Genomic DNA, 8765 nt, shown 5'->3' with positions numbered 1-8765 from the left:
TTTATAATTGATATAATATTATTATAAATATTATAATAATATAATATGTCTTCTTCTATAATATTTATAATTTCTTTTGTTTGCTGCATTTCATTCGGGGGTGTCTTCTTTTTTGTTTGCTGCATTTTATTTGCTTTTTGTTTGCCGCATTTAATTTGTGCGCGTGTCTTTTTTTGTTTGCATGTTTTCTCTTTTGCTGCGCATTTGCACCTGTCGGCCACCGTACTTTTAACTGCTTCAAAATTTTATCCAGCTGCTTTCACTTGCAGTGCATTCACAGATGTGAATAATTATTTATTTAGAAAGTATGCATGGGAAGTGTTTTTTTCTACAACTACGTAGAGCTGCACAGCAAGGTGCAGCATCAGTTGCAGAGAGAGGATGGAGTAGCGTAGGAGGAAGAGCATTGGACGGCTGGGGGCGGTCACATGACAGTGACAGCATGTGCGCTTTAAAAGAAAGGAAAATAGAGTTGGGCATGAGATGAGGATCGGAGACGACATCTGCAAACTAACTGCGTCTCATTTCTCTGCTCCTGCTCTTATCTGCTTTTTTAAATGCTTGCTTTTGTCTTCTTTTTTTTTTTACACAAACACGGGTGAAATAACTAAACTATTCAGTTTCTGCAGAATAAAGGCACAGCCCTTCACTGCGCTCGTCTTGATCACAATAGAGGGGAAGAGCGTCCAATCAGAGATTCACTCTTTTTAAAAGGTAAGACGTTTTAACTTTTTACCGCAATCTTGCGGAACATTTAGCGCTTTTCTGTATTTGCGAATGAATTATTTGAGGTCATGTTGAAGAATTTATGAAACAACCTATTTCACACAGTATTCTTCTTAAATATTAATATCATGGGTGCTGTGGCTTAATGTGTGCAGCTGCTTTAGAAAGCTCAGAGAAATTATACCACAGTGTGCAGGAGTGCTTTGACTCAGTACGACCCAGTTACGTTTACTGCACCAGCATTTGAAATATTAATGTTTGATATCTAATTAATTTGCTTTGTAGGCGTGAGATTAACGTGCCCTCTGAGGAATCAGAAAATAATTGGGTGCAATTAGGAAATTATTGTCTTTTAAACTCTGCAACATGCTGCAGGAAATAAATCCTTATGAAAACATATATTATGTTGGCTAGGTTGGCTTTTGGAATTAATTAGGGGAAACTTTGAAGAAAAGGAACTGCATGTCTTTATTTACTTTACTTTTCTTGTGAATTTCTCTCAAGTTAAACTTTTTTTTTCAAAAATGCTTTTTGTATTTATTGCTCAGGTATGAATGATGAAGTCAGAAATCCATGAGTCAGAGCATCTCCTTTTGATCGTGTACTACCAATCTTATTTAGGTTATGTGATAACTGACAACAGCTTCCTTTTGAGACAGAAAATATTGAAATCACTGTGGAAGTTTTTGCAGGACATGACTGTTGGAACTGGTTACTGTGGATGGTTATACATTAACTATGTCAAATTTATTTCCCTTCCCGATGAAGGATATTTGGTCTGGTCAAATTGTAATGAGGCAGAGGGTAAACATGTTAGACCTTTTAGACCCAATGTATTGGTAACTTTTATTCAGTGCTATAAAAAGTATTTTCCAACTTGCAATATTATTCGGCCTTTGATTTTTTTGTCAAGCAGTATTTACGAGGCTTAGGGACCAAAGCTAACTAAAATCAGCTAAATACTTGTGGTTCCCTCTAGAAACACTTTTAATTTATTTTAATGGTTCAAACATCAAGTATACCTTGAGATGCATTAATTTACACAAAGTTAGCCATCTTAGCAGAAAATGACATCCACAGTCTTTCTTATCTCTCCTCTTGGGGATACTGCCAGTGAATGCCAAAGAAAATGAATGGTACTCCAGGATTGGCTGCTTTGTGAATGCCAGTCAATAGCATGTCAGGTAACATTGTGCCTAGTTACTTAAGCTTTTTAATCTGCATTTTCTAATTTAATAATCTCTAATTTAGATATGCTCTATGAAGCAAATCCACAAATAATTTGTAGTTGCGTTCCATAGAAAAATCTGCAAATATGTGAGTCGGCAATTACTGACCCCCTAAAAGGCTGGTGAACACTGTAGTGATAAGATTTCATCTTTGACTTATGAAAGTTGTGTTCTTCAGAAATATTGATTGAAAAATTTGTATGACTTGGAAGAAACAGAGTTTCATGATTTCATTGCTAACTGAAGTCAGAAGGGCAGCTCTTTGGCTAAGCTTCCAGATAATCATTTGACGAAAGAAATAGAATTTGTTTATCTCATAGGCTGATGGAGACTGAATTTTGCTGTAATTGTGTAAGTTTTCATCCACTCATTTGGAGGTTTAATTAACAACATCCTTGTTTGTGGTTTTACATTAGTGTTTTCTGAGAAAAGAGAGAAATATTTACTTTTCTATAGTCAGAATATTTAAGAGTCTACTATAAAGATTTCTTGGTATTTATTGGTGATGACTGTACTAATAGTAAATGTTTACAATGAAATGGGTTTTAATTAAGGTCACGGTAAGAAAATATCTCCAGTTCGTAGAGTATGCATTTAAAGTTGCATATCTAGAAAATAATTGATTTATTAGTTGTGCTCTAAGGAGCCTTCACATTGGTAGTGAAATTAAACCTTCTGCCAGCCCCTCAGAAAAAACATCAGCCACACAAGCATGTAGACAACAGGGAGTCTTCCTGCAATAAACATTGCTCGCATAGAGGAGTTTAAATGGATTTTGTTTGTAAGTCTTTGGCAATTTTCCATCTGAAGTGACAATTATTCTGCTTGGTGAAATGTTTAATATGTAGCTTAAGTTGTCATGTTTCCTGAGGCCTGTCACAGACAGCAGTGATGACAATAATCCTCAACCAATATACCAACTCTGATGAAAGTGCTTCACTATCTATAGCATGAAACCTTGACAACTTTCCATAAGGCTAAAATAGACTTTTATTCTTAACCATCCTCCCATTTTTGTGACTAAAACACCCTGGATGAACAGATATTTACATTATATTGTAAATAAGGAACTTATATCTATTTAAAATTATTTTTTTGGTCAAAGGTACAACCTGGTAAAACCAGCCCCTTGTTCTATGCTTTACTTTGCTCATCAGGCCTGGACTCTCGGCTAATGAGAAACAATTGATATTTTTCGGATAAACGTGGAGAGCTGAAGGATGTTGGTTTGAAGCTTTTACATTCAAGGACAACAGTCTGTCAAAGCAAAACTGTTAAAATAACACATTGCTTTGTGCTTTGATGCTTAAAACCACCACAGACTTGAGAAGTTAAGGATCCTTTGATGACTTGCAGAGGCCAAACTTGGAAAATTATTTTTGATGAATTGGGGAGAAAGAGTGCCAGTTGTTTCTGACTGACTGGAGAGCTTCCTGAAATATTCATGAGCAATGCCTTTTTTCTTGTCTTTTGCTTTTCAATGGCATTTGTTGTGATGACACAGTAAACATGCCCAGGAGCCATGTCGAAGCCTGCCTAAAAATTACATAAGCACATTTGATTTTAATTACTGATTAAACTGATATCGCAAGAAAAAGAAATCCTGAAGCTTGTTACGTTTTGGTTCCCATTTCTTATTTATTTTATGCATTAAGAACAATGTCTTTATAGCTAAATATTGCTTGTAAATAATTTTTTATTTTACCTAATTTAAAGCAGAGCAAAACCTGCAGATTTTCAATTGAAATGTAAAAATCATATGCTTTGTGGTCTGGGGGCATTGAACACATTATCATGTTAGGGACAGCCTGTCAGATGCAGTAAATCTCTGACCATGAGTCTGTTCTTATGACCAACAAGTGACCTACCTCGAATCACACATCCACACACAAATCGTGCTCATGTGCCTCCCTGCAAATTCACAAGTGTCAATTTGATTCTCAGTTTGACTCATGCCACACTGAATCAAACAAATTTCTCTCTGTCTCAGACACTTAGCTGACATTGATTTGCACAACAAATGAAGCAACAAAAAGACATTTTTGTTTCTGTGCATGTCAGCTATCACTAAAGACACTTTCACGTGAACAAGTAACTGTAAAACAAATGTATATGTTTAAAAACTGTTGTCTGTATTGTTTTGGATTATGAAATTACTGAGCTACCATGTGATGAATTGCTGTTTAATTTACAGTAATGACTAAATGGTTCACCCGCGGTTATGGTAAGAACCTCCTGCTGCTGCACCAAGGCAAGATCGATGCCACTGACTAACAGCAGGACATCCATTTTCTCACAGCAAGCTGAAAAGAAAACTGGCTAGCATAGCTATCGTACCATATGGGCATTATGTCGACAGAGGATACCTGTATAAAAACAAAGACTCTGTCAAACACTTTTACAATGGCAGTAAAATTACTCCCTCAAAGTCGAAAGTGGCAATTTCGCTCCTGCATGTATTGAATATTTAAAGATGGCAGATTGGTATTTCGGTCCATAATCTGCAGCATCATGTGCAAAATTCATCATGTCAGAGGTACAGTAGAATATTCCTGTTGAATCTGATTTCCCACTCAAACTGTAAACAATGCTTGGAGAATTTGCCAATTTGGTCTAAAGCTGCCAATTTTGAAAGGAGAGAAGATATTATGGAAAAATGGAAGCAGAAGACCAATTGGGACTTTTAAAATCAAGTAATGGGGGAGGATTCACACAATAAATTCCTCCCCAACACGTTTCTATAAAACAGGTTTGTGATTCTTCCCAGCCTTCCTTCTTCCAGTTTCTTTGCTACAGAACAGTTGGTGCAGTTAACAATGACCAGGAGTCCATTTTCTAAGTTATCAGTATTTGAGCAAAGATAGTGTTCTATTTCCTCTGTTCAAATATTTGCTTGTACAGTGCTTCATACAGCATGTCATGACTCTAACATTTTTCTGACTAAAACAAATCAAATTGTATTTACATTATCAGATGAAAAATAAATTGATTGGAGAATATCATCTGTTTCATCTTGATTACTCACAGCAAACTCTTTTTCATACTCTGTCCTCTTGAGGAGCAGCAGCTTTAACTCACGACCTGGTTTAAAATTATACGAGGCACTGCGTGAAGAGTTACAGAAGAACAGCTGTGAGTATCTGTAAAGTATGAGCTGTGATAATTAATAATTTTAACACCTCACAGCTAGTGACAAGAGGGCAGTTCTTACTAACAAAGATGACCAGCTATGCTTCAGTCCTTACATAAAAAATAATGGCAATTTACTCCAAAATGCCAAATGTCTCATTACTGTGTATAGATTAGGTTAAGATTGCATGGCATAAAGGAGTCTTGGGAAGATGTAAATTTTCTCAAAACCAAAGAAGGTAGTTTAACAGAAATCTTCTACATATTTGTTGATATTAGATTAGATTAAAAAGTTCTTATAATATTTAGTTTGCCTTAGATAAAAAGTTTTATTCCAAGTCAACTTTTCTTAATGTCATCTGCTTTAATATGTGCAAAGCCCCACAACAGCAGAAGAAACTGAATGATTATCAACTTGGTTATAAGCAGACCATGTGCACAAATAAATTCTACATGAACGTTCCAGCTTCTACAACACTAAAACTACACCCACATAACTAAAACAACAAGTCTGTCTGTCTGTTGTTATGGCATTCCTAACAGATGGTTGCTAAACTGCACTCCCTTGTCTGTATGGTGATGAGGAAACAGTGCACCTAAAGGTGACGTTAAGAATTAATTTAAATGTTGCATAAATCTTTAGAAATACTCTGCAAAACAGTAAGAGAATTTGATGGCAATTCTCATCACTTCTCTATCGATCTCCTGTGTCTTGCTTAGAATTGTTTATCAGTTTGGCAGGATCTAATAGCGGAAATCCTTTGGAGCTTTTACCTGATGTAAAGGAAAGAAGATACACTGGTTTCTTGTGTTGTGTTTCCTTGGAAGAGGAGAAGCGGTAATGGATGGCTCTGGGAACCGTTGAAAGGTCAGAAGGCTGGAAAGAACTCACTGATAAGAGTCATCAGACTCTGGGGCAGCTCAGCAATGCTGGCAGCATGGTTCCTCCCATTACACCATGCAGCATGGAGACCCTGGCTTTCTCCCAATTGTAATTAATTGCTATAATGAGAGTCACCTCCATTTCCACACATGCAGAGAGAGAAGTTTCTGCTGAAGCACACTCAGTTATTCGGTCTCATTTCTTTTACTTCTATAGATGTTAAACAATTTTTTTTTTTTTCACATTAGGGCTGTTAACGTTGATGCACTAAAGTATGCAATTAATCTAAAAGGTTTTATGCGTTGATACAGCATAATATAGCTTAATTGGCCTACCTAATTTGACCTAAATGCCTCTCTCTTGCAGAGGGTGACTTAGTTCAAAGCAGTATGTTACACTTCATTCAGCAATGCAGATTCGCAAATGCGAGCAAAAATATGACCGGTGTGACAGACTGGTGTGCTCAGCGGCATCACAGCTCTTGCTTAATCTGATCATTTTTTAAATTGATTGACAGCACTAGTAAAAATGTGTCCTGATCAAAGCCTCGCTCACCCCCTTGCCACTGCACACTTGACTGTCTCTTAGCTCCGCCCACTTTGCTGAAATCTTTCAAATTTTGCCAGGGGTGGAGTTTAGCTTTCTCATGGGAGTTAAATAAACTTGAACCCCTTAACTGTTAGCCCCAAAACCCAGAATAAGGACACTGGTGTCCTCATGACAATTATAGAATACCTTTTTTTTCCCATCTTCATAATGTTGCACATCATTTACAATAGTCTTTATTAGAAAACTACAGACAACATTGAATTTTAACATGGTAGTTTACATTAAACAATACAAATAAGACAAAGAAACACAAATTATTGCCACTACTTTCAAAATTAAGTGTAAAGATATACAACTTTGAATTCATAATATCATTAAATAATGCAATAACAAATTGAAAATGCCACTATTGGCTGTTTAAATTCGTTTAGCTTGATTTCCATGCACCTAATAGGATTTTTTGTAAACTGAAAAGGCATCAACAAGTGAGATGATCTCATAGGCCTGATGCAAAATTGCATGAACCAAATGATCCTTCAACCTTTGAGGTCTTTAGAAAGCTGGTGTACTCAGGCAAAGCCTCCACCTTTGAATGATTAATGTACAATAATGACAATAGAGCCAGTGGTTTGCCATCTAACCCACGTGAACAAACCCTTCTGTCAGTTGTAATGAAATTAACTGATACTAAATCCAGGCCAGGGTCAGAATAGTGAAGTGAAGCTGAATTATGATGGCATAATGAGAGAAATTCTGGGATGGGGGAGTCTCAACCTCAGTACATCGCATACAAGCCTGGAAGAGACATGAGTCATAACCCACGACTGCGATGACCTGCTTGCCTGCATTTTGCTTCATTGCCACAAATATTCCCAACTCTTTAATCTCCCCTCCTAATTTCCAATAGCTGCACATTTTGGAAATCTGTTTTCAAAATTATCAAAGGTCTTTCTATGCCTGTTGTAGTAAATACATTTATGGTTTATGCACAGATACTTTCCCAATAAAGCCAATTATTATTCTGTTGTCTTACTATTTTATGTCAGACTAAATTAAAAATCTAATAGAAATGTAGGAATTGTTGTTTAAGGATACTTTTTGTAGCACTTCATGAGTCTATATCTATATCAACACATGGCTAAGGTAGTAAGTGTGGTTCAGATAAAAGCAAATTCAAACTGGATGTATTTATTTTTTTGCATTTCTATTTTCTATGATTTATCATAGTTTATCAGTTATATTGCATTTTTACCGTTCATTTGGACGCCTTGCTCTTTTTATCATCTGTGCACTCCTCAGAAAAAGTAGCATAAGCCTTCATTCATTACTAAAGGAACTGTAATGCCTCATGCGGGGTTCTAATTTCTGACTCTCCACACATTCAGACAGTTGTATGCTCCCTAACACGCATCATGCAGAGAGCCTGCTGCTGTGAAATGTCAGTAAGAAGCAGTAAGCAACACTGCCTTGCTCCCCGGAAAGCAAGTGGAGGAAAACACAGCAACAGTGAGAAAAAAAAATGAAGCCATTCTGAGATGCAAATTTACTGCAGAAGGTAAATCTTTACTTATTGTGTAGAATTTAAGAGACCACAGCAACACCTGCAAAGTTTGTTTCATCCGCATGCACTTCCTACAATGACAGCAACAAGTTAGCCCTGAGGATGTGATGATTTCTTAGGCAAATATGTGTTTTAGTTGGAAGCGGTCATGCTTAAACATATCAGAATATAAAAAATGTGTTTCAGTCAAATTCTTCTGAATTTATTAGAATATAATCAAAGCATAATTTTTTTTATTAATTAAATACAAAAAATTAGAATTGTTGCTATCAGCAATTACTTTGAAAACAAAATTCTGAAAATTAGCATACTAGATAAGACTAATAGATAAAACATGTATTTTTTAACAAAGAAAGTAACCATATGACCCAATCATTTTAGGAGGTCTGCTGACTTGAAAGTTGTTGAGCTGTCTTTCACTAAAAGCCTCTGCATGGAAGGCAGGCCACAAAAGGCCATTGCTAAACAAGTTTGCTCTTTACACTGTTCTCTATATACTTATATAAATGGAAAGTTGAGTGAAAGGAAAAGTGTGATGGAAAAGGTTGCAACATGTATATTCTATTTCTAACTCAAGGTCTCAGAGTCTGATTGAAGAGAGGAAAGGTACAGAATCCAGGTTGCTTTTTCAATTTTCAGCAGAAGGTTTTCCACTCGGACTCAAAAGTATGTGTAACTAATGACAATT

The 8765-nt window shown here is 36.2% G+C and overlaps 1 protein-coding gene across 1 annotated transcript in view; it reads left to right on the top strand.

Annotated features, from left to right (window-relative positions):
- The first annotated feature begins 361 nt into the window (after positions 1-361).
- Positions 362-8765, top strand: part of rap1gapb (RAP1 GTPase activating protein b) — an 89878-nt gene continuing 81474 nt past the window's right edge. Inside the window, exon 1 of the mRNA XM_044121695.1 lies at positions 362-714. The gene's annotated coding sequence lies outside the window, so the exon portion shown is untranslated. The remainder of the gene's footprint in view (positions 715-8765) is intronic.

Source organism: Gambusia affinis, linkage group LG07, assembly GCF_019740435.1.
Source record: "Gambusia affinis linkage group LG07, SWU_Gaff_1.0, whole genome shotgun sequence".
NCBI classification, from domain to species: Eukaryota; Metazoa; Chordata; class Actinopteri; order Cyprinodontiformes; family Poeciliidae; genus Gambusia; species Gambusia affinis.
Note: the sequence above shows the minus strand (reverse complement) of the source record. Positions and strands in the feature narration are given on the sequence as shown.